The sequence below is a fragment of the Pseudophryne corroboree genome, unplaced genomic scaffold (assembly GCF_028390025.1).
Source record: "Pseudophryne corroboree isolate aPseCor3 unplaced genomic scaffold, aPseCor3.hap2 scaffold_586, whole genome shotgun sequence".
In the NCBI taxonomy this organism is placed as follows: Eukaryota; Metazoa; Chordata; class Amphibia; order Anura; family Myobatrachidae; genus Pseudophryne; species Pseudophryne corroboree.
The window spans coordinates 177,051-200,861 of NW_026970185.1; the positions used below are offsets into that span (position 1 = coordinate 177,051).

General features: G+C 47.6%; 20 non-coding genes and 6 pseudogenes across 20 annotated transcripts; 20 read left to right on the top strand and 6 right to left on the bottom strand.

The window, feature by feature from the left end:
• Positions 1-2,106: 2,106 nt before the first annotated feature.
• LOC135034840 (U1 spliceosomal RNA) lies at positions 2,107-2,270 on the top strand. Its single transcript, XR_010229961.1, has one exon. It is a non-coding gene; the product is annotated as a U1 spliceosomal RNA (small nuclear RNA).
• Positions 2,271-2,417: 147 nt separating this feature from the next.
• LOC135034881 (U1 spliceosomal RNA) lies at positions 2,418-2,553 on the top strand (annotated as a pseudogene).
• A 698-nt stretch (positions 2,554-3,251) lies between these two features.
• On the top strand, positions 3,252-3,415 carry LOC135034947 (U1 spliceosomal RNA). Its single transcript, XR_010230049.1, has one exon. It is a non-coding gene; the product is annotated as a U1 spliceosomal RNA (small nuclear RNA).
• A 152-nt stretch (positions 3,416-3,567) lies between these two features.
• On the top strand, positions 3,568-3,730 carry LOC135034845 (U1 spliceosomal RNA). The gene has a single exon (XR_010229966.1). It is a non-coding gene; the product is annotated as a U1 spliceosomal RNA (small nuclear RNA).
• A 674-nt stretch (positions 3,731-4,404) lies between these two features.
• On the top strand, positions 4,405-4,568 carry LOC135034862 (U1 spliceosomal RNA). Its single transcript, XR_010229978.1, has one exon. It is a non-coding gene; the product is annotated as a U1 spliceosomal RNA (small nuclear RNA).
• A 152-nt stretch (positions 4,569-4,720) lies between these two features.
• Positions 4,721-4,883, top strand: LOC135034842 (U1 spliceosomal RNA). Its single transcript, XR_010229963.1, has one exon. It is a non-coding gene; the product is annotated as a U1 spliceosomal RNA (small nuclear RNA).
• Positions 4,884-5,557: 674 nt separating this feature from the next.
• Positions 5,558-5,721, top strand: LOC135034831 (U1 spliceosomal RNA). Its single transcript, XR_010229952.1, has one exon. It is a non-coding gene; the product is annotated as a U1 spliceosomal RNA (small nuclear RNA).
• A 152-nt stretch (positions 5,722-5,873) lies between these two features.
• Positions 5,874-6,009, top strand: LOC135034891 (U1 spliceosomal RNA; annotated as a pseudogene).
• A 429-nt stretch (positions 6,010-6,438) lies between these two features.
• LOC135034895 (U1 spliceosomal RNA) lies at positions 6,439-6,623 on the bottom strand (annotated as a pseudogene).
• Positions 6,624-7,294: 671 nt separating this feature from the next.
• Positions 7,295-7,457, bottom strand: LOC135034888 (U1 spliceosomal RNA). The gene has a single exon (XR_010229995.1). It is a non-coding gene; the product is annotated as a U1 spliceosomal RNA (small nuclear RNA).
• A 152-nt stretch (positions 7,458-7,609) lies between these two features.
• On the bottom strand, positions 7,610-7,773 carry LOC135034944 (U1 spliceosomal RNA). The gene has a single exon (XR_010230046.1). It is a non-coding gene; the product is annotated as a U1 spliceosomal RNA (small nuclear RNA).
• Positions 7,774-8,444: 671 nt separating this feature from the next.
• Positions 8,445-8,607, bottom strand: LOC135034884 (U1 spliceosomal RNA). Its single transcript, XR_010229991.1, has one exon. It is a non-coding gene; the product is annotated as a U1 spliceosomal RNA (small nuclear RNA).
• A 152-nt stretch (positions 8,608-8,759) lies between these two features.
• LOC135034941 (U1 spliceosomal RNA) lies at positions 8,760-8,923 on the bottom strand. Its single transcript, XR_010230043.1, has one exon. It is a non-coding gene; the product is annotated as a U1 spliceosomal RNA (small nuclear RNA).
• A 671-nt stretch (positions 8,924-9,594) lies between these two features.
• Positions 9,595-9,757, bottom strand: LOC135034861 (U1 spliceosomal RNA). Its single transcript, XR_010229977.1, has one exon. It is a non-coding gene; the product is annotated as a U1 spliceosomal RNA (small nuclear RNA).
• A 144-nt stretch (positions 9,758-9,901) lies between these two features.
• LOC135034909 (U5 spliceosomal RNA) lies at positions 9,902-10,017 on the top strand. Its single transcript, XR_010230011.1, has one exon. It is a non-coding gene; the product is annotated as a U5 spliceosomal RNA (small nuclear RNA).
• Positions 10,018-10,287: 270 nt separating this feature from the next.
• LOC135034910 (U5 spliceosomal RNA) lies at positions 10,288-10,403 on the top strand. The gene has a single exon (XR_010230012.1). It is a non-coding gene; the product is annotated as a U5 spliceosomal RNA (small nuclear RNA).
• Positions 10,404-10,689: 286 nt separating this feature from the next.
• On the top strand, positions 10,690-10,805 carry LOC135034904 (U5 spliceosomal RNA). The gene has a single exon (XR_010230007.1). It is a non-coding gene; the product is annotated as a U5 spliceosomal RNA (small nuclear RNA).
• A 278-nt stretch (positions 10,806-11,083) lies between these two features.
• LOC135034912 (U5 spliceosomal RNA) lies at positions 11,084-11,199 on the top strand. Its single transcript, XR_010230014.1, has one exon. It is a non-coding gene; the product is annotated as a U5 spliceosomal RNA (small nuclear RNA).
• Positions 11,200-11,474: 275 nt separating this feature from the next.
• Positions 11,475-11,590, top strand: LOC135034915 (U5 spliceosomal RNA). The gene has a single exon (XR_010230017.1). It is a non-coding gene; the product is annotated as a U5 spliceosomal RNA (small nuclear RNA).
• A 6,764-nt stretch (positions 11,591-18,354) lies between these two features.
• LOC135034873 (U1 spliceosomal RNA) lies at positions 18,355-18,518 on the top strand. Its single transcript, XR_010229988.1, has one exon. It is a non-coding gene; the product is annotated as a U1 spliceosomal RNA (small nuclear RNA).
• Positions 18,519-18,670: 152 nt separating this feature from the next.
• On the top strand, positions 18,671-18,812 carry LOC135034852 (U1 spliceosomal RNA; annotated as a pseudogene).
• A 691-nt stretch (positions 18,813-19,503) lies between these two features.
• Positions 19,504-19,667, top strand: LOC135034885 (U1 spliceosomal RNA). The gene has a single exon (XR_010229992.1). It is a non-coding gene; the product is annotated as a U1 spliceosomal RNA (small nuclear RNA).
• Positions 19,668-19,819: 152 nt separating this feature from the next.
• LOC135034853 (U1 spliceosomal RNA) lies at positions 19,820-19,961 on the top strand (annotated as a pseudogene).
• Positions 19,962-20,652: 691 nt separating this feature from the next.
• On the top strand, positions 20,653-20,816 carry LOC135034896 (U1 spliceosomal RNA). The gene has a single exon (XR_010229999.1). It is a non-coding gene; the product is annotated as a U1 spliceosomal RNA (small nuclear RNA).
• Positions 20,817-20,968: 152 nt separating this feature from the next.
• On the top strand, positions 20,969-21,110 carry LOC135034854 (U1 spliceosomal RNA; annotated as a pseudogene).
• Positions 21,111-21,801: 691 nt separating this feature from the next.
• LOC135034957 (U1 spliceosomal RNA) lies at positions 21,802-21,965 on the top strand. Its single transcript, XR_010230058.1, has one exon. It is a non-coding gene; the product is annotated as a U1 spliceosomal RNA (small nuclear RNA).
• Positions 21,966-23,811: the final 1,846 nt, after the last annotated feature.

Here is a 23,811-nt window from a genome sequence, read left to right on the forward strand (position 1 = left end):
TAATGTACTGTAGTATGCTGAGTACCACAATGCAGCACAAGACAATGAGCAGTGATACTGAGCACTGATGAGGATACTACTGAGAACTGACACTGAGCAGGAGAGACACACTACTAGTATTACTGAGCAGCAATAAGTAACCACTGATACTGAGCACTGATATTGAGATTTCCACTGAGAGAACATAGCCACATCCTCTCCGCTCTCTCTTCAATGCACGAGTAAAAATGGCAGCAACGCGCAGCTCTTTATATGGAATCCGAATCTCACGAGAATCTGACAGCGGGATGATGACATTTTCCCTTGTTCAGGTTTTCCGAGTCAGGCGGGAACAACCGAGCCTGCCTCGGACCAGTGTAAACCACGTGGAGTTCGTGGGGAATTCGGTTCTCGGAGAACCGAACCCGCTCCTCTCTACCTTATACCCATCAATTTTTTTTATTTTCAATCTAAGCCCCTGCAGTTTTCTGTAAGCATCTGCTTCGCTATGATGATCAACAAGTCACAAGGGCAAACACTCAGGGCTTGAGGCGTAGATCTTAGGACCAGCTGCTACAAGCATGGCAGAGGTGTCACTATCACTGGTGACACCCAGAGAGGTGGCGAGGGAGATTGTAATGCAGTGCGCGCAGATAAACAGCGCAATGGTAAAAAGGAGGCATGGTTTCATAGGTAGGGGCGTGGCCTGGTGGCCTGAATCTACATTTTGTTGCTCCGGGTGTCCCGGGGGTTGGGGGCTGCACCCGGGGACTAGTGTGTGAGCGGTGCTGGCTCCTGCACAGTGACAGGGCATGGCCACCCAGCATGACGCCTCCCTTCTTGACCATGCTGTAATTGCAGTCGCACTGCAGTTCAGCGTGATCATAAAAAATGGTGTAGGCTCCTGCTGGTGCAGACTGTAGAGAAAAGCTGCTGTGACCACGCCCCCTGTGTCTCCTCCGTTGCAGACCCCATTTTGAAGCCTTGCCCCCGGACTAAGAGAAAAGAATGCCCTTGCGCACTATCCTGACTTCTCCTCCCGTCTGCTTAATTTGTGCCTTCCAACGCACAATGCGAACAACAGGTGGTGCTGCAGGGCCCATACCCTTTTACTTGCCTTACAGAACCGCTCTGGAGCTGTTACAGTGCCCAGCTGCTGCAAGAAATCAGCTTGAATGCATCAGGGGATGGGGCATGGCCAACATGAGCCCCACACCAAAGGAGGGTGGGGGTGTTTAATGCGAACTAGGGGTCATCCAAGCACTGCAAAAGGCCGCCATGCCCTGCATGCCCCTTTTCTCTTTTCATATGCAGATGAGGGTTCCAGTCAACTTTGGCCCACTGCTTGGATAACATCACCGTATGCAAATCCGTCTGCTGCAGACCTTCCCCCAGGAGTGCTTGTACTAGTTGTTGCATATGGGCCCTCATTCCGAGTCGTTCGCTCTGTAAATTTCATCGCATCGCAGTGAAATTCTGCTTAGTACGCATGCGCAATATTCGCACTGCGACTGCGCCAAGTAATTTTACAATGAAGAAAGTATTTTTACTCACGGCTTTTTCTTCGCTCCGGCGATCGTAATGTGATTGACAAGGAAATGGGTGTTACTGGGCGGAAACAGGCCGTTTTATGGGCGTGTGGGAAAAAACGCTACAGTTTCCGGAAAAAACGCAGGAGTGGCCGGAGAAACGGGGGAGTGATTGGGCGAACTCTGGGAGTGTTTGTGACGTCAAACCAGGAACGACAAGCACTGAACTGATCGCAGATGCCGAGTAAGTCTGAAGCTACTCTGAAACTGCTAAGTAGTTTGTAATCGCAATATTGCGAATACATCGGTCGCAATTTTAAGAAGCTAAGATTCACTCCCAGTAGGCGGCGGCTTAGCGTGTGTAACTCTGCTAAAATCGCCTTGCGAGCGATCAACTCGGAATGAGGGCCATGGTTTGATATTTGATGGTGCTTCAGTATTAGGCAGCCTTCCGCCCTCCCATGTTCATCTGAAAAGATGTGGTCTCCCTGCAGTTGTTGTCCCCAGATGAGAGTTCCCTTGTGCTGCCTCAGTTGAATCTCCTTTACTTGACAGAGATGTGCCTGAGCAGCGGCCCTCACCAGCCCTATCCCAAATCATACTTATTTTGCATAGGAGATACCATGGTCATGAAGATTGTTCTCCCAGGGTGAGGTTCATTCATTGCATTCTGGGTATGCTGACCCCTGTGATTTTCCCAAATGTGGGAAACTCGACTGCATTATTTGTGGTAGTGGGGGACTGTGTTTGTGCTTTCCTCTGGTCAGCTCTGGTAAAAGTCAGATTTCTTTGTCTCAGATCTTCCTCTAGCCTTGTTCTTCTTTCGAGAGTTCCCTGGTGCTGCTTCAGTTGGATCTCCTTCACAGGGGGGAACCCGAGCAGCGACCCTCCCCAGCTCTAGCCCAACTCCTACTTACCTGCCAGGTGAGATACTATGATCATGAAGGTGCTTCTCCCAGGGCAAGGCTCAACCATTGCACTCTGGGTGTGCTGCTCCTGCGATTTCCCCAAATGTGGGAAACTTGACTGCATAATTTGTGTTTCCCCTCGTCGGCTCTCGTATAATTCAGATCTCTTTGTCTCAGGTCTCTCTCCAGCCTAGTTTGCTGTCTGTTTCCACTTCTCTTTTCTTGAGCCGCTCCCTTCTATGCCCTTGCGCACTATCCTGACTTCTCCCGTCTGCTTACTTCGTGCCTTCCAACGCACAATGCGAACTACAGGTAGTGCTGCAGGGCCCACACCCTTTTACTTGCCTTACAGAGTAGCTCTGGAGCAGTTACAGTGCCCAGCTGCTGCAAGAAATCAGCTTGAATGCTTCAGGGGCTGGGGCATAGCCAACATGAGCCCCACACCGAAGGAGGGAGGAGGTGTGTAATGCAAACTAGGGGTCATCCAAGCGCTGCAAAAGGCCGCTATGCCCTGCACGCCCCTTTTCTCTTTTCATATGCAGACAAGGGTTGAAGCCAACTTTGACCCACTGCTTGGATGACATCACCATATGCAAATCCATCTGCTGCAGGCCATCCCCCAGGAATGCTTGCACTAGTTGTTGCATTTGGTTTGTTGTTTGGGGGTGCTTCAGTATTAGGCAGCCTTCTGCCCTCACATGTTCATCTGAAAATATGTGTTCTTTCTGCAGTTGTTGTCCCCAGATGAGAGTTCCCTTGTGCTGCCTCAGTTGAATCTCCTTTACTTGACAGAGATGTGCCTGAGCAGCGGCCCTCCCCAGCCCTATCCCAAATCATACTTATTTTGCATAGGCGATACCATGGTCATGAAGATTGTTCTCCAAGGGTGAGGTTCATTCATTGCATTCTGGGTATGCTGACCCCTGTGATTTCCCCAAATGTGGGAAACTCGACTGCATTATTTGTGGTAGTGGGGGACTGTGTTTGTGCTTTCCTCTGGCCAGCTTTGGAAAAAGTCAGATTTCTTTGTCTCAGATCTTCCTCTAGCCTTGTTCTTCTTTCGAGAGTTCCCTTGTGCTGCCTCAGTTGGATCTCTTTCACTTGACAGGGGGGTGCCCGAACAGCGACCCTCCCCAGCTCTAGCCCAACTCCTACTTACCTGCCAGGTGAGATACTATGATCATGAAGGTGCTTCTCCCAGGGCAAGGCTCACCCATTGCACTCTGGGTGTGCTGCCCCTGCGATTTCCCCAAATGTGGGAAACTTGACTGCATAATTTGTGTTTCCCTTGGTCGGCTCTCGTATAATTCAGATCTCTTTGTCTCAGGTCTCTCTCCAGCCTAGTTTGCTGTCTGTTTCCACTTCTCTTTTCTTCAGCCGCTCCCTTCTATACCCTTGTGCACTATCCTGACTTCTCCTCCCGTCTGCTTACTTTGTGCCTTCCAATGCACAATGCAAACTACAGGTAGTGCTGCAGGGCCCACACCCTTTTACTTGCCTTACAGAGCAGCTCTGGAGCTGTTACAGTGCCCAGCTGCTGCAAGAAATCAGCTTGAATGCTTCAGGGGATGGGGCATGGCCAACATGAGCCCCACACCAAAGGAGGGTGGAGGTGTTTAATGCGAACTAGGGGTCATCCAAGCACCGCAAAAGGCCGCCATGCCCTGCACGCCCCTTTTCTCTTTTCATATGCAGATGAGGGTTGAAGCCAACTTTGACCCACTGCTTGGATGACATCACCGTATGCAAATCCGTCTTCTGCAGAACTTCCCCCAGGAATGCTTGCACTAGTTGTTGCATTTGGTTTGTTGTTTGGGGGTGCTTCAGTATTAGGCAGCCTTCTGCCCTCCCATGTTCATCTGAAAATATGTGTTCTCCCTGCAGTTGTTGTCCCCAGATGAGAGTTCCCTTGTGCTGCCTCAGTTAAATCTCCTTAACTTGACAGAGATGTGCATGAGCAGCGGCCCTCCCCAGCCCTATTCCAAATCATACTTATTTTGCATAGGAGATACCATGGTCATGAAGATTTTTCTCCCAGGGTGAGGTTCATTCATTGCATTTTGGGTATGCTGACCCCTGTGATTTCCCCAAATGTGGGAAACTCAACTGCATTATTTGTGGTAGTGGGGGACTGTGTTTGTGCTTTCCTCTGGTCAGCTCTGGTAAAAGTCAGATTTCTTTGTCTCAGATTTTCCTCTAGCCTTGTTCTTCTTTCGAGAGTTCCCTTGTGCTGCCTTAGTTGGATCTCCTTCACTTTACAGGGGGGTACCCGAGCAGCGACCCTCCCCAGCTCTAGCCCAACTCCTACTTACCTGCCAGGTGAGATACTATGATCATGAAGGTGCTTCTCCCAGGGCAAGGCTCACCCATTGCACTCTGGGTGTGCTGCTCCTGCGATTTCCCCAAATGTGGGAAACTTGACTGTATAATTTGTGTTTCCCCTGGTCGGCTCTCGTATAATTCAGATCTCTTTGTCTCAGGTCTCTCTCCAGCCTAGTTTGCTGTCTGTTTCCACTTCTCTTTTCTTGAGCCGCTCCCTTCTATGCCCTTGCGCACTATCCTGACTTCTCCTCCTGTCTGCTTACTTTGTGCCTTCCAACGCACAATGCGAACTACAGGTAGTGCTGCAGGGCCCACACCCTTTTACTTGCCTTACAGAGCAGCTCTGGAGCTGTTACAGTGCCCAGCTGCTGCAAGAAATCAGCTTGAATGCTTCAGGGGCTGGGGCATAGCCAACATGAGCCCCACACCAAAGGAGGGTGGAGGTGTTTAATGCAAACTAGGGGTCAGCCAAGCGCCGCAAAAGGCCACCATGCCCTGCACGCCCCTTTTCTCTTTTCATATGCAGACGAGGGTTGAAGCCAACTTTGACCCACTGCTTGGATGACATCACCATATGCAAATCCATCTGTGGCAGGCCTTCCCCCAGGAATGCTTGCACTAGTTGTTGCATTTGGTTTGTTGTTTGGGGGTGCTTCAGTATTAGGCAGTCTTCTGCCCTCCCATGTTCATCTGAAAATATATGTTCTCCCTGCAGTTGTTGTCCCAAGATGAGAGTTCCCTTGTGCTGCCTCAGTTGAATCTCCTTTACTTGACAGAGATGTGCATGAGCAGCGGCCCTCCCCAGCCCTATTCCAAATCATACTTATTTTGCATAGGAGATACCATGGTCATGAAGATTTTTCTCCCAGTGTGAGGTTCATTCATTGCATTTTGGGTATGCTGACCCCTGTGATTTCCCCAAATGTGGGAAACTTGACTGCATTATTTGTGGTAGTGGGAGACTGTGTTTGTGCTTTCCTCTGGTCAGCTCTGGTAAAAGTCAGATTTCTTTGTCTCAGATCTTCCTCTAGCCTTGTTCTTCTTTCGAGAGTTCCCTTGTGCTGCCTCAGTTGGATCTCCTTCACTTCACAGGGGGGAACCCGAGCAGCGACCCTCCCCAGCTTTAGCCCAACTCCTACTTACCTGCCAGGTGAGATACTATGATCATGAAGGTGCTTCTCCAAGGGCAAGGCTCAACCATTGCACTCTGGGTGTGCTGCTCCTGCGATTTCCCCAAATGTGGGAAACTTGACTGCATAATTTGTGTTTCCCCTCGTCGGCTCTCGTATAATTCAGAAAGAAACCTTTCAATGAACATAGGGCCCAACTATAAGGTGAGCGTCATATTGAAGGGGGAGGATAAATCCTTTGCTGTATGAATATAAAGCTTTATGAGAAGATCAGAATAAAGAAACCTTTCAAGACACATAGGGCTCTTTATTAAGGTGAGCGTCTATACGTAGGGAGAGAGTGATCCCATGTGAATTCAGAAGTGGCGTAAAAGATACCTTTTGAGGCACGTTCCCCTTTAGAGGAGGTTAGTCCAAAGGTGCGAACCTGTTGGAAGAAGTCTTCACCTGAATATTAAAGAAATTCATGAGGAATCTTGATATATTGTAGCGCTTGTGGACCACTCCATATTTTTTGTATTATATGTAAATTAGTGAGTGGTGATCCTAGGGAAGTGGTACAAAGCAGCTACAGGGCGCAAGTCTTACCACTCTTGTTTTTTGTTGGAACAGTCCCCCACTACCACAAATAATGCTGTCGAGTTTCACACATTTGGGGAAATCACAGGGGTCAGCATACCCAGAATGCAATGAATGAACCTCACACTGGGAGAATAATCTTCATGACCATGGTATCTCCTATGCAAAATAAGTATGATTTGGGATAGGGCTGGGGAGGGCCGCTGCTCAGGCACATCTCTGTCAAGTAATGGAGATTCAACTGAGGCAGCATAAGGGAACTCTCATCTGGGGACAACAACTGCAGGGAGAACACATATTTTCAGATGAACATGGGAGGGCAGAAGGCTGCCTAATACTGAAGCACCCCCAAACAACAAACCAAATGCAACAACTAGTGCAAGAATTCCTGGGGGAAGGCCTGCAGCAGATGGATTTGCATATGGTGATGTCATCCAAGCAGTGGGTCAAAGTTGGCTTCAACCCTCGTCTGCATATGAAAAGAGAAAAGGGGCGTGCAGGGCATGGCGGCCTTTTGCGGCGCTTGGATGACCCCTAGTTCGCATTAAACACCTCCACCCTCCTTTGGTGTGGGGCTCATGTTGGCTATGCCCCAGCCCCTGAAGCATTCAAGCTGATTTCTTGCAGTAGCTGGGCACTGTAACAGCTCCAGAGCTGCTCTGTACGGCAAGTAAAAGGGTGTGGGCCCTGCAGCACTACCTGTAGTTTGCATTGTGCATTGGAAGGCACAAAGTAAGCAGACGGGAGAAGTAAGGATAGTGCGCAAGGCCATAGAATGGAGCGGCTTAAGAAAAGAGAAGTGGAAACAGACAGCAAACTAGGCTGGAGAGAGACCTGAGACAAAGAGATCTGAATTATACGAGAGCCGACCAGGGGAAACACAAATTATGCAGTCAAGTTTCCCACATTTGGGGAAATCGCAGGGGCAGCACATCCAGAGTGCAATGGGTGAGCCTTGCCCTGGGAGAAGCACCTTCATGATTATAGTATCTCACCCGGCAGGTAAGTAGAAGTTGGGCTAGAGCTGGGGAGGGTCGCTGCTCGGGCACCCCCCTGTCAAGTGAAGGAGATCCAACTGAGGCAGCACAAGGGAACTCTCGAAAGAAGAACAAGGCTAGAGGAAGAACTGAAACAAAGAAATCTGACTTTTACCAGAGCTGACCAGAGGAAAGCACAAACACAGTCCCCCACTACCACAAATAATGCAGTTGAGTTTCCCACATTTGGGGAAATCACAGGGCTCAGCATACCCAGAATGCAATGAATGAACCTCACCCTGGGAGAACAATCTTCAAGACCATGGTCTCTCCTATGCAAAATAAGTATGATTTGGGATAGGGCTGGGGAGGGCCGCTGCTCAGGCACATCTCTGTCAAGTAAAGGAGATTCAACTGAGGCAGCACAAGGGAACTCTCATCTGGGGACAACAACTGCAGGGAGAACACATATTTTCAGATGAACATGGGAGGGCAGAAGGCTGCCTAATACTGAAGCACCCCCAAACAACAAACCAAATGCAACAACTAGTGCAAGCATTCCTGGGGGAAGGCCTGCAGCAGATGGATTTGCATATGGTGATGCCATCCAAGCAGTGGGTCAAAGTTGGCTTCAACCCTCGTCTGCATATGAAAAGAGAAAAGGGGCGTGCAGGGCATGGCGGCCTTTTGCGGCGCTTGGATGACCCCTAGTTCGCATTACACACCTCCACCCTCCTTCGGTGTGGGGCTCATGTTGGCTATGCCCCAGCCCCTGAAGCATTCAAGCTGATTTCTTGCAGCAGCTGGGCACTGTAACTGCTCCAGAGCTGCTCTGTAAGGCAAGTAAAAGGGTGTGGGCCCTGCAGCACTACCTGTAGTTTGCATTGTGCGTTGGAAGGCACGAAGTAAGCAGACGGGAGAAGTCAGGATAGTGCGCAAGGGCATAGAAGGGAGCGGCTCAAGAAAAGAGAAGTGGAAACAGACAGCAAACTAGGCTGGAGAGAGACCTGAGACAAAGAGATCTGAATTATACGAGAGCCGACCAGGGGAAACACAAATTATGCAGTCAAGTTTCCCACATTTGGGGAAATCACAGGGGCAGCACAACCAGAGTGCAATGGGTGAGCCTTGCCCTGGGAGAAGCACCTTCATGATCATAGTATCTCACCTGGCAGGTAAGTAGGAGTTGGGCTAGAGCTGGGGAGGGTCGCTGCTCGGGCACCCCCCTGTCAAGTGAAAGAGATCCAACTGAGGCAGCACAAGGGAACTCTCGAAAGAAGAACAAGGCTAGAGGAAGATCTGAGATAAAGAAATCTGATTTTTACCAGAGCTGACCAGAGGAAAGCACAAACACAGTCCCCCACTACCACAAATAATGCAGTCGACTTTCCCACATTTGGGGAAATCACAGGGGTCAGCATACCCAAAATGCAATGAATGAACCTCACCCTGGGAGAACAATCTTCATGACCATGGTATCGCCTATGCAAAATAAGTATGATTTGGGATAGGGCTGGGGAGGGCCGCTGCTCAGGCACATCTCTGTCAAGTAAAGGAGATTCAACTGAGGCAGCACAAGGGAACTCTCATCTGGGGACAACAACTGCAGGGAGAACACATATTTTCAGATGAACATGGGAGGGCAGAAGGCTGCCTAATACTGAAGCACCCCCAAACAACAAACCAAATGCAACAACTAGTGCAAGCATTCCTGGGGGAAGGCCTGCAGCAGATGGATTTGCATATGGTGATGTCATCCAAACAGTGGGTCAAAGTTGGCTTCAACCCTCGTCTGCATATGAAAAGAGACAAGGGGCGTGCAGGGCATGGCGGCCTTTTGCGGCGCTTGGATGACCCCTAGTTCGCATTACACACCTCCACCCTCCTTCGGTGTGGGGCTCATGTTGGCTATTCCCCAGCCCCTGAAGCATTCAAGCTGATTTCTTGCAGCAGCTGGGCACTGTAACTGCTCCAGAGACGCTCTGTAAGGCAAGTAAAAGGGTGTGGGTCCTGCAGCACTACCTGTAGTTTGCATTGTGCGTTGGAAGGCACGAAGTAAGCAGACGGGAGAAGTCAGGATAGTGCGCAAGGGCATAGAAGGGAGCGGCTCAAGAAAAGAGAAGTAGAAACAGACAGCAAACTAGGCTGGAGAGAGACCTGAGACAAAGAGATCTGAATTATACGAGAGCCGACCAGGGGAAACACAAATTATGCAGTCAAGTTTCCCACATTTGGGGAAATCGCAGAAGCAGCACACCCAGAGTGCAATGGGTGAGCCTTGCCCTGGGAGAAGCACCTTCATGATCATAGTATCTCACCTGGCAGGTAAGTAGGAGTTGGGCTAGAGCTGGGGAGGGTCGCTGCTCGAGCATCCCCCTGTCAAGTAAAGGAGATTCAACTGAGGCAGCACAAGGGAACTCTCATCTGGGGACAACAACTGCAGGGAGAACACATATTTTCAGATAAAAATCTTGGTCATGCTCTGGTTTCTCTTCAGAACGAACAAATCTTTCGCCTTTTACTAAAGATTTCCGTGGAGAGGAGCAAAACCGAGTTTTATCTCAATTTTTGCATGCCCCATGTTTTTGGGGTTTCTTTTATCGGTTTAAAGATAGAATGAGTGTGCTTTAATGTAAGCTCATTTGCATAGAAATGACAGTAAATGTTTGTTTCTTTTCAAACAGAACTTTCTTGACCATGCTACTTGCTTGAAAGATCTGGGAGCACATGGAATACAGTACAAACCATGCTTATAGCAAGGAGAAGACAGGTGAGAAATCTGCTTTCTTTCAAATTGGGCGCTCACTTTGATCTGAATGAGGACTGCTGGCACGGCACTCAGGCGACAGGTGGAATCTTGGTCATGCTCTGGTTTCTCTTCAGAACGAACAAATCTTTCGCCTTTTACTAAATATTTCCGTGGAGAGGAGCAAAACTGAGTTTTATCTCAATTTTTGCATGCCCCATATTATTGGGGTTTCTTTTATCGGATTAAAGACAGAACGAGTGTGCTTTCTTGTTAGCTTTAATGTAAGTTTATTTGCATAACAATGACAATAAATGTCTGTTTCTTTTCAAGCAGAACTTTCTTGACCATACTAATTGCTTGAAAGATCTGGGAGCACATGGAAAAGAGTACAAACCATGCTTATAGCAAGGGGAAGCCTGGTGAGAAATCTGCTTTCTTTCTTTCAAATTGGGTGCTCACTTTGAGCTGAATGAGGACTGCTGGCATGGCACTCAGGCGACAGGTGGAATCTTGGTCATGCTCTGGTTTCTCTTCAGAACGAACAAATCTTTTGCCTTTTACTAAAGATTTCCGTGGAGAGGAGCAAAACTGAGTTTTATCTCAATTTTTGCATGCCCCGTCTTATTGGGGTTTCTTTTATCAGTTTAAAGATAGAACGAGTGTGCTTTAATGTAAGCTCATTTGCGTAGAAATGACAGTAAATGTTTGTTTCTTTTCAAACAGAACTTTCTTGACTATACTAATTGCTTGAAAGATCTGGGAGCACATGGAAAAGAGTACAAACCATGTTTATAGCAAGGGGAAGCCTGGTGAGAAATCTGCTTTCTTTCTTTCTTTCAAATTGGGTGCTCACTTTGAGCTGAATGAGGACTGCTGGCATGGCACTCAGGCGACAGGTAGAATCTTGGTCATGCTGTGGTTTCTCTTCAGAACGAACAAATCTTTCGCCTTTTACTAAAGATTTCCGTGGAGAGGAGCAAAACTGAGTTTTATCTCAATTTTTGCATGCCCCATCTTATTGGGGTTTTATTTTATTGGTTTAAAGATAGAACGAGTGTGCTTTAATGTAAGCTCATTTGCATAGAAATGACAGTAAATGTTTGTTTCTTTTCAAACAGAACTTTCTTGACCACACTAATTGTTTGAAAGATCTGGGAGCACATGGAAAAGAGTACAAACCTTGTTTATAGCAAGGGGAAGCCTGGTGAGAAATCTGCTTTCTTTCATTCAAATTGGGTGCTCACTTTGAGCTGAATGAGAACTGCTGGCATGGCACTCAGGCGACAGGTGGAATCTTGGTCATGCTCTGGTTTCTCTTCAGAACTAACAAATATTTCGCCTTTTATTAAAGATTTCCGTGGAGAGGAGCAAAACTGAGTTTTATCTCAATTTTTGCATGCCCCATATTATTGGGGTTTCTTTTATCAGTTTAAAGACAGAACGAGTGTGCTTTCTTGTTAGCTTTAATGTAAGTTTATTTGCATAACAATGACAGTAAATGTTTGTTTCTTTTCAAACAGAACTTTCTTGACCATGCTACTTGCTTGAAAGATCTGGGAGCACATGGAAAACAGTACAAACCATGCAGTATCACAAGAGCCTTTATTTGATCTTTCATGAAGATAGAGCAGAATTGAGGACACGTCAACAATTTCTGCCGAAGGTGGTTCATCTTTCCACATGGTGCCTTTGGCCACTGACACCTTCGTTGAGTCAAAGTCTCTGGCTGTGGTCAGAACTTTGAAAATTTATGTCACCAGAACGGTTCAGATTAGGAAAACAGAGGCTCTGTTTGTCCTGTATGCTCCCAACAGGATTGGGTGTCCTGCTTCCATGCAGACCATTATGCGCTGGATCTGTGGTAAGATTCAGCATGCTCATTCCACGGCAGGATTGCCGTTACTGAATTAGGTGAAGACCCATTCTACTAGAAAGGTGGGTTCATCCTGGGCAGCTGGTCGGGGAGTCTCGGCATTGCAACTTTGCCGAGCAGCTATTTAGTAAACACTTTTGCTAAGTTTTACAAGTTTGATACCTTGGCTGATGATAACCTCAAGTTGGGTCATTCGGTGCTGCAGAGTCGTACGCACTCTCCCACCCGTTCAAGAGCTTTGGTATAACCCCATGGTTCTTAATGTGACCCCAGCATCCTCTAGGTCGTATGAGAAAATAGGATTTTAATACCTACCGGTAAATCCTTTTCTCTTAGTACGTAGAGGATGCTGGGCACCCGTCCCAGTCCATACTGTGTCTGCAGTTATTACTTGTGGTTATACACATGTTGTGTTACGGTTCTGGTCAGCTTTTTGCTGCAATTGTTCATGCCGTTGGCTTGTGTTCTGTTGAATGCCACGTTCTGCGGCATGCTTAAGGTGTGAGCTGGTAAGATGCTCACCTTAGTTTAACAATAAATCCTTTCCTCGAAATGTCCGTCTCCCTGTGCACAGTTCCTATAACTGGAGTCTGGAGGAGGGGCATAGAGGGAGGAGCCAGTTCACACCCTTTGAAAGTCTTAAAGTGCCCATGTCTCTTGCGGATCCCGTCTATACCCCATGGTTCTTAATGTGACCCCAGCATCCTCTACGGACTAAGAGAAAAGGATGCCCTTGTGTACTATCCTGACTTCTCCTCCCGTCTGCTAACTTTGTGCCTTCCAACGCACAATGCGAACTACAGGTGGTGCTGCAGGGCCCACACCCTTTTACTTGCCTTACAGAGCAGCTCTGGAGCTGTTACAGTGCCCAGCTGCTGCAAGAAATCAGCATGAATGCTTCAGGGGCTGGGGCATAGCCAACATGAGCCCCACACCGAAGGAGGGTGGAGGTGTTTAATGCGAACTAGGGGTCATCCAAGCGCCGCAAAAGGCCGCCATGCCCTGCATGCCCCTTTTCTCTTTTTATATGCAGATGAGGGTTCCAGCCAACTTTGGCCCACTGCTTGGATGACATCACCGTATGCAAATCCGTCTGCTGCAGACCTTCCCCCAGGAATGCTTGTACTAGTTGTTGGATATGGTTTGATATTTGATGGTGCTTCAGTATTAGGCAGCCTTCCGCCCTCCCATGTTCATCTGAAAAGATGTGGTCTCCCTGCAGTTGTTGTCCCCAGACGAGAGTTCCCTTGTGCTTCCTCAGTTGAATCTCCTTAACTTGACGGGGGAGGGGCTGCCAGAGCTGCCACCCTCCCCAGCCCTATCCCAACTCATACTTATTTTACATATTAGATCTCTTGATCATGAAGATTGTTCTCACAGGGTGAGGTTCATCCATTATATTTTAAAATAGGAAGGTACAAATTACATATTTGAATTGCATCTATGTGCTGGATTCAAATGTCCCCCCCCCCCCTTCCTTTCTCAATTGTGCCCGTCAGCAGCTATTCTAAGGTTGCTGCCAATGGGTGTGACACATTCATTTCTTCTGTGGGGTACACTGGACTCCACAAGGATTCACATTGGGGTGTAGAGTAGGATCTTGATCTGAGGCACCAACCGGCTCAAAGCTTTTGACTGTTCCCAAGAAGCTCAGTGCATTCTCCTCTATAACCCCGCTTCCATGAACAGGGAGCTCAGTTTGTAGTTGGTGCCTTCAGTAGCAGGCCAATTAACAGGGGCCTGCCTCAGGCAGCCTATTCTTAGCTATTAATTTTGACAAGAAAAGAAGAACTTGTTTTATGAGAATCTACAAGGGCTGCAGCAGGCTAGGTCTAATAGACATCTTTACTGCAGCTTCATCACTCCCAGCGGCGCTGTATACTCCCGTGCCCTGGTTGCTGGGTCACTGCAGCGGAGGCTCCGGTTTCATCCTAAGTTCAGTCACACACACACCACCCTTCCGGATCACGAGGCCGCTGATGAAGGGGAGCGAGGCCGTAGGGGGTGGGCCGTGTGCGCACTGCGGTGGACACTGATTACTGGGCAGCCGCTCCACTAGCCACCAGGTACAGTTAAGGAGCACAGGTCTGGGGGGTTTTCTCCTATATTAACCCAATTTTGTACTGCCCGCAGCGCATTGTGATAGGTAATAGGGCCTGATTCAGGTTGGATTGCAATCACAATAAGCGATCCAACTGCAAAAATTGCTAAGAGCATACGCATGTGCCTGCATTTTCTGCGGCACCCCGCAGAGAATGCGATCGCCTCTGCCTGTCAATCGGGGCGGGGAAGGGGGGGAGAGGTGGGTCAGCAACACTCCATTTCCAAGTCAGGGATGGAGCGGTGCGGGGGCAAGGCTTCAAAATGGGGTCTGCAACGGAGGAGACACAGGGGGCGTGGTCACAGCGGCTGTATGACATCACATTCAGCTGCTGTGATCACAAAAATGGTGGCGGCTTCCTGCGCGCACATACAGTCTGCACCAGCAGGAGCCTACACCATTTTTTATGATCACGCTGAACTGCAGTGCGACTGCAATTACAGCATGGTCAAGAAGGGAGGCGTCATGCTGGGTGGCCATGCCCTGTCACTGTGCAGGAGCCAGCACCGCTCACACACTAGTCCCCGGGTGCAGCCCCCAACCCCCGGGACACCCGGAGCAACAAAATGTAGATTCAGGCCACCAGGCCACGCCCCTACCTATGAAACCATGCCTCCTTTTTACCATTGCGCTGCTTATCTGCGCGCACTGCATTACAATCTCCCTCGCCACCTCTCTGGGTGTCACCAGTGATAGTGACACCTCTGCCATGCTTGTAGCAGCTGGTCCTAAGATCTACGCCTCAAGCCCTGAGTGTTTGCCCTTGTGACTTGTTGATCATCATAGCGAAGCAGATGCTTACAGAAAACTGCAGGGGCTTAGATTGAAAATAAAAAAATTGATGGGTATAAGGTAGAGAGGAGCGGGTTCGGTTCTCCGAGAACCGAATTCCCCACGAACTCCACGTTGTTTACACTGGTCCGAGGCAGGCTCGGTTGTTCCCGCCTGACTCGGAAAACCTGAACAAGGGAAAATGTCATCATCCCGCTGTCGGATTCTCGCGAGATTCGGATTCCATATAAAGAGCTGCGCGTTGCTGCCATTTTTACTCGTGCATTGAAGAGAGAGCGGAGAGGACGTGGCTATGTTCTCTCAGTGGAAATCTCAATATCAGTGCTCAGTATCAGTGGTTACTTATTGCTGCTCAGTAATACTAGTAGTGTGTCTCTCCTGCTCAGTGTCAGTTCTCAGTAGTATCCTCATCAGTGCTCAGTATCACTGCTCATTGTCTTGTGCTGCATTGTGGTGCTCAGCATACTACAGTACATTACTAATAGTCCAGTGCTGCATCTTGCTGCTCAGTGTCAGTTCTAGTATCCTCATCAGTGCTCACTATCACTGCTCATTGCATTGTGGTGTTCTGTATACTACAATAACATAGTAATATAGTAACATAGTTTTTGAGGTTGAATAGAGGCAAATTGCCCATCGTGTTCAACCTGTTTTAAGTTGTGATGATTCTACATACTTGCTGAATAATGTTTTATGACTAGTTAGCTACTATAACTCATGTTACCCCCGGATTAACCATGTTGATATTTTAAGTATTATAACCTTGGATAGCTTTTTCATTCAGAAATGTATCCATTCCTTTTTTAAATCCAATTACAGAGTCCGCCATTACCACCTTCCCTGGCAGGGAATTCCACATCCTGATTGCCCTAACAGTGAAGAAACCTTTCCTCCATTGCGTTCTGAACTTTCCTCCAGTCGCAGCAAGTGACCACGTGTTCTTTTAATAAATAATTCCTCTGATAACTCTTTGTTATGTATCTTTACATATTTGAAGATATTAATAATATCTCCTCTTAGGCACCTCTTTTCTAGTGTATAAATATTCAGCCTAGTAAGTCTTTCCTTATAGTCCAGTACTTTTAGGCCTTTAATCAATTTAGTCTTCAGGATCTCTTACACTTCCATGAGCAGCAGAGTAGTGCAATGGAAGCATGCTGGGCCCATAACCCAGAGGTTGATTGATCGAAACTATCCTCTGCTGTGTGCATTTTTTTTTTTATAATTAAAGTAATCAAAAACTGGGATTGATATTTTGGCTCTTTTATTTTTACTTAAAGTACAATAACTTTTATCATTTTAATTTGTTTTAATAGTATATTGACAGCATTGTTTTCTTTAAAAAATCCACTTAATTTTCTTTACCCTATTACTGAAATGGTAATTGACAAAAACAAACTACATTGTCACCAGAAGAGCAATGCAAAATGTACAAGTGATATATGAAAATCATCTTCCATCTTGAATTTCAATGATGCATTGGGACAACAATTTGTGAGAAACATCTTCACCCATAAAGAAAGATTTTCTTAATTCCTTACCTGTGTGCTGATTAGATATCACCTTGTTTTCACATTAAACAGACTTCCCCATGAGGAAGCAGCAAGGATGCAGTGACGTTTCCTGGTGTCAACCTGTATTATTTCAGTAGACATTGAAATGAGGATGCATCTTTGATGCCTTTCCAATGAAGCAAGTTTATTTCAGTAATAGGTGAAAAACCATTCCTACAAAGGTGTTAATCAGAGACTTGGCTTTGTGGACACTTTTCAGAGAGCAAATTTGTTAGCATAAACATAAAATCAGAAAATGAAGAGCTGTTTAATCACTCAATTGGACTTTTCTGCCAGCATATTTTTTTTTCTCTGCAACCCACTGCTAAATTGTGCTTCCTAGCTGTTTTTTTATAAAATCACTTAATGAAATCTAACTCTGATTACATCAGAGAAGGCCAGGTACCCTACACCATAAGGGGGGTTTTTGAAATTTTGACTTGTCTACTTAAAGATCACCAAAATCTGATTACAAGGTCAATTACATCCCTGGGTGGGATTGAACCACCAACCTTTTGGTTAATAGCCAAACATGCTAACCGATTGCGCCACAGAGACACCTTGCGAAAGTCAATACTGACAAAGGCTAATAATCATTCATCTAGAACGTTTCCTAGAAAAACTTTAAAAAGTCAATAATCTGGAGAATTTTTGTAAGATACACATTGGTACTTTCCCATGATGAGTGAGTGCTTCAGGATTTCTTGCACTTACATGGGCTATTAACCAAAAGGTTGGTGGTTCAATCCCACCCAGGGATGTAATTGACCTTGTCATCAGATTTTGGTGATCTTTAAGTAGACAAGTCAAAATTTCAAACCCCCTCTTATGGTGTAGGGTACCTGGCCTTCTCTGACGTAATCAGAGTTAGATTTAATTAAGTGATTTTATAAAAAACAGCTAGGAAGCACAATTTAGCAGTGGGTTGCAGAGAAAAAAATAACATTTTAAACCTACCGGTAATTTTTTTTTCTCGTAGTCCGTAGAGGATGATGGGGACTCCGTAAGGACCATGGGGGATAGACGGGCTCCGCAGCAGACATGGGCACTTTAAGAAAGACTTTAGATCTGGGTGTGCACTGGCTCCTCCCTCTATGCCCCTCCTCCATACCTCAGTTAGAGAAACTGTGCCCAGAGGAGACGGACAGTACGAGGAAAGGATTTTTGTTAATCCAAGGTCAAGATTCATACCAGCCACACCAATCACACCGTATAACTTGTGATATACTACCCAGTTAACAGTATGAAAACAACATAGCATCAGTCCAAGACCGATGAAAACTAACATATAACCCTTATGTAAGCAATAACTATATACAAGTCTTGCAGAAGTAGACCGCACTTGGGACGGGCACCCAGCATCCTCTACGGACTACGAGAAAAAGATTTACCGGTAGGTTTAAAATCTTATTTTCTCTTACGTCCTAGAGGATGCTGGGGACTCCGTAAGGACCATGGGGATTATACCAAAGCTCCCAAACGGGCAGGAGAGTGCGGATGACTCTGCAGCACCGATTGAGCAAACAGGAGGTCCTCCTCAGCCAGGGTATCAAACTTATAGAACTTTGCAAAGGTGTTTGAACCAACTTTGACCCACTGCTTGGATGACATCACCATATGCAAATCCATCTGCGGCAGGCCTTCCCCCAGGAATGCTTGCACTAGTTGTTGCATTTGGTTTGTTGTTTGGGGGTGCTTCAGTATTAGGCAGCCTTCTGCCCTCCCATGTTCATCTGAAAATATGTGTTCTCCCTGCAGTTGTTGTCCCCAGATGAGAGTTCCCTTGTGCTGCCTCAGTTGAATCTCCTTTACTTGACAGAGATGTGCCTGAGCAGCGGCCCTCCCCAGCCCTATCCCAAATCATACTTATTTTGCATAGGAGATACCATGGTCATGAAGATTGTTCTCCCAGGGTTAGGTTCATTCATTGCATTCTGGGTATGCTGACCCCTGTGATTTCCCCAAATGTGGGAAACTCAACTGCATTATTTGTGGTAGTGGGGGACTGTGTTTGTGCTTTCCTCTGGTCAGCTCTGGTAAAAGTCAGATTTCTTTGTCTCAGATCTTCCTCTAGCCTTGTTCTTCTTTCGAGAGTTCCCTTGTGCTGCCTCAGTTGGATCTCCTTCACTTGACAGGGGAGTGCCCGAGCAGCGACCCTCCCCAGCTCTAGCCCAACTCCTACTTACCTGCCAGGTGAGATACTATGATCATGAAGATGCTTCTCCCAGGGCAAGGCTCACCCATTGCACTCTGGGTGTGCTGCCCCTGCGATTTCCCCAAATGTGGGAAACTTGACTGCATAATTTGTGTTTCCCCTGGTCGGCTCTCATATAATTCAGATCTCTTTGTCTCAGGTCGCTCTCCAGCCTAGTTTGCTGTCTGTTTCCACTACTTTTTCTTGAGCTGCTCCCTTCTATACCCTTGTGCACTATCCTGACTTCTCCCGTCTGCTTACTTTGTGCCTTCCAACGCACAATGCAAACTACAGGTAGTGCTGCAGGGCCCACACCCTTTTACTTGCTTTACAGAGCAGCTCTGGAGCTGTTACAGTGCCCAGCTGCTGCAAGAAATCAGCTTGAATGCTCCAGGGGCTGGGGCATAGCCAACATGAGCCCCACACCGAAGGAGGGTGGAGGTGTTTAATGCGAACTAGGGGTCATCCAAGCGCCGCAAAAGGCCGCCATGCCCTGCACACCCCTTTATTCTTTTCATATGCAGACGAGGGTTGAAGCCAACTTTGACCCACTGCTTGGATGACATCACCATATTCAAATCCATCTGCTGCAGGCCTTCCCCTAGGAATGCTTGCACTAGTTGTTGCATTTGGTTTGTTGTTTGGGGGTGCTTCAGTATTAGGCAGCCTTCTGCCCTCCCATGTTCATCTGAAAATATGTGTTCTCCCTGCAGTTGTTGTCCCCAGATGAGAGTTCCCTTGTGCTGCCTCAGTTGAATCTCCTTTACTTGACAGAGATGTGCCTGAGCAGCGGCCCTCCCCAGCCCTATCCCAAATCATACTTATTTTGCATAGGAGATACCATGGTCATGAAGATTGTTCTCCCAGGGTTAGGTTCATTCATTGCATTCTGGGTATGCTGACCCCTGTGATTTCCCCAAATGTGGGAAACTCAACTGCATTATTTGTGGTAGTGGGGGACTGTGTTTGTGCTTTCCTCTGGTCAGCTCTGGTAAAAGTCAGATTTCTTTGTCTCAGATCTTCCTCTAGCCTTGTTCTTCTTTCGAGAGTTCCCTTGTGCTGCCTCAGTTGGATCTCCTTCACTTGACAGGGGGGTGCCCGAGCAGCGCCCCTTCCCAGCTCTAGCCCAACTCCTACTTACCTGCCAGGTGAGATACTATGATCATGAAGATGCTTCTCCCAGGGCAAGGCTCACCCATTGCACTCTGGGTGTGCTGCCCCTGCGATTTCCCCAAATGTGGGAAACTTGACTGCATAATTTGTGTTTCCCCTGGTCGGCTCTCATATAATTCAGATCTCTTTGTCTCAGGTCTCTCTCCAGCCTAGTTTGCTGTCTGTTTCCACTTCTTTTTTCTTGAGCCCCTCCCTTCTATACCCTTGTGCACTATCCTGACTTCTCCCGTCTGCTTACTTCGTGCCTTCCAACGCACAATGCAAACTACAGGTAGTGCTGCAGGGCCCACACCCTTTTACTTGCTTTACAGAGCAGCTCTGGAGCTGTTACAGTGCCCAGCTGCTGCAAGAAATCAGCTTGAATGCTTCAGGGGCTGGGGCATAGCCAACATGAGCCCCACACCGAAGGAGGGTGGAGGTGTTTAATGCGAACTAGGGGTCATCCAAGCGCCGCAAAAGGCCGCCATGCCCTGCACACCCCTTTTTTCTTTTCATATGCAGATGAGGGTTGAAGCCAACTTTGACCCACTGCTTGGATGACATCACCATATGCAAATCCATCTGCTGCAGGCCTTCCCCCAGGAATGCTTGCACTAGTAGTTGCATTTGGTTTGTTGTTTGGGGGTGCTTCAGTTTTAGGCAGCCTTCTGCCCTCCATGTTCATCTGAAAATATGTGTTCTCCCTGCAGTTGTTGTCCCCAGATGAGAGTTCCCTTGTGCTGCCTCAGTTGAATCTCCTTTACTTGACAGAGATGTGCCTGAGCAGCGGCCCTCCCCAGCCCTATCCCAAATCATACTTATTTTGCATAGGAGATACCATGGTCATGAAGATTGTTCTCCCAGGGTTAGGTTCATTCATTGCATTCTGGGTATGCTGACCCCTGTGATTTCCCCAAATGTGGGAAACTCAACTGCATTATTTGTGGTAGTGGGGGACTGTGTTTGTGCTTTCCTCTGGTCAGCTCGGGTAAAAGTCAGATTTCTTTGTCTCAGATCTTCCTCTAGCCTTGTTCTTCTTTCGAGAGTTCCCTTGTGCTGCCTCAGTTGGATCTCCTTCACTTGACAGGGGGGTGCCCGAGCAGCGACCCTCCCCAGCTCTAGCCCAACTCCTACTTACCTGCCAGGTGAGATACTATGATCATGAAGATGCTTCTCCCAGGGCAAGGCTCACCCATTGCACTCTGGGTGTGCTGCCCCTGCGATTTCCCCAAATGTGGGAAACTTGACTGCATAATTTGTGTTTCCCCTGGTCGGCTCTCATATAATTCAGATCTCTTTGTCTCAGGTCTCTCTCCAGCCTAGTTTGCTGTCTGTTTCCACTTCTTTTTTCTTGAGCCCCTCCTTCTATACCCTTGTGCACTATCCTGACTTCTCCCGTCTGCTTACTTTGTGCCTTCCAACGCACAATGCAAACTACAGGTAGTGCTGCAGGGCCCACACCCTTTTACTTGCTTTACAGAGCAGCTCTGGAGCTGTTACAGTGCCCAGCTGCTGCAAGAAATCAGCTTGAATGCTTCAGGGGCTGGGGCATAGCCAACATGAGCCCCACACCGAAGGAGGGTGGAGGTGTTTAATGCGAACTAGGGGTCATCCAAGCGCCGCAAAAGACCGCCATGCCCTGCACACCCCTTTTTTCTTTTCATATGCAGACGAGGGTTGAAGCCAACTTTGACCCACTGCTTGGATGACATCACCATATGCAAATCCATCTGCTGCAGGCCTTCCCCCAGGAATGCTTGCACTAGTAGTTGCATTTGGTTTGTTGTTTGGGGGTGCTTCAGTTTTAGGCAGCCTTCTGCCCTCCCATGTTCATCTGAAAATATGTGTTCTCCCTGCAGTTGTTGTCCCCAGATGAGAGTTCCCTTGTGCTGCCTCAGTTGAATCTCATTTACTTGACAGAGATGTGCCTGAGCAGCGGCCCTCCCCAGCCCTATCCCAAATCATACTTATTTTGCATAGGAGATACCATGGTCATGAAGATTGTTCTCCCAGGGTGAGGTTCATTCATTGCATTCTGGGTATGCTGACCCCTGTGATTTCCCCAAATGTGGGAAACTCGACTGCATTATTTGTGGTAGTGGGGGACTGTGTTTGTGCTTTCCTCTGGTCAGCTCTGGTAAAAGTCAGATTTCTTTGTCTCAGATCTTCCTCTAGCCTTGTTCTTCTTTCGAGAGTTCCCTTGTGCTGCCTCAGTTGGATCTCCTTCACTTGACAGGGGGTGCCCAAGCAGCAATCCTTCACAGCTCTAGCCCAACTCCTACTTACCTGCCAGGTGAGATACTATGATCTTCACTGTTAGGGCAATCAGGATGTGGAATTCCCTGCCAGGGAAGGTGGTAATGGTGGACTCTGTAATTGGATTTAAAAAAGGAATGGATACATTTCTGAATGAAAAAGCTATCCAAGGTTATAATACTTAAAATATCAACATGGTTAATCCGGGGGTAACATGAGTTGTAGTAGTTAACTAGTCATAAAACATTATTCAGCAAGTATGTAGAATCATCACAACTTAAAACAGGTTGAACACGATGGGCAATTTGCCTCTTTTCAACCTCAAAAACTATATTACTATATGTTACTATATTACTATGTTACTGTAGTATACAGAACACCACAATGTAATGAGCAGTGATAGTGAGCACTGATGAGGATACTAGAACTGACACTAAGCAGCAAGATGCAGCACTGGACTATTAGTAATGTACTGTAGTATGCTGAGCACCACAATGCAGCACAAGACAATGAGCAGTGATACTGAGCACTGATGAGGATACTACTGAGAACTGACACTGAGCAGGAGAGACACACTACTAGTATTACTGAGCAGCAATAAGTAACCACTGATACTGAGCACTGATATTGAGATTTCCACTGAGAGAACATAGCCACGTCCTCTCCACTCTCTCTTCAATGCACGAGTAAAAATGGCGGCAACGCGCAGCTCTTTATATGAAATCCGAATCTCGCGAGAATCCGACAGCGGGATGATGACATTTTCCCTTGTTCAGGTTTTCCGAGTCAGGCGGGAACAACCGAGCCTGCCTCGGACCAGTGTAAACCACGTGGAGTTCGTGGGGAATTCGGTTCTCGGAGAACCGAACCCGCTCCTCTCTACCTTATACCCATAAAAATTTTTATTTTCAATCTAAGCCCCTGCAGTTTTCTGTAAGCATCTGCTTCGCTATGATGATCAACAAGTCACAAGGGCAAACACTCAGGGCTTGAGGCGTAGATCTTAGGACCAGCTGCTACAAGCATGGCAGAGGTGTCACTATCACTGGTGACACCCAGAGAGGTGGCGAAGGAGATTGTAATGCAGTGCGCGCAGATAAGCAGCGCAATGGTAAAAAGGAGGCATGGTTTCATAGGTAGGGGCGTGGCCTGGTGGCCTGAATCTACATTTTGTTGCTCCGGGTGTCCCGGGGGTTGGGGGCTGCACCCGGGGACTAGTGTGTGAGCGGTGCTGGCTCCTGCACAGTGACAGGACATGCGTATGCTCTTAGCAATTTTTGCAGTTGGATCGCTTATTGTGATTGCAACCAAACCTGAATCAGGCCCTATTACCTATCACAATGCGCTGCGGGCAGTACAAAATTGGTTTAATATGGGAGAAAAACCCCCAGACCTGTGCTCCTTAACTGTACCTGGTGGCTTGTGGAGCGGCTGCCCAGTAATCAGTGTCCACGCCAGTGCGCACACGGTCCACCCCCTACGGCCACGCTCCCCTTCATCAGCGGCCTCGTGATCCGGAAGGGTGGTGTGTGTGTGACTGACCTTAGGAAGAAACCGGAGCCTCCGCTGCAGTGATCCAGCAACCAGGGCACGGGAGTATACAGCGCCGCTGGGAGTGATGAAGCTGCAGTAAAGATGTCTATTAGACCTAGCCTGCTGCAGCCCTTGTAGATTCTCATAAAAAAAGTTCTTATTTTCTTGTCAAAATTAATAGCTA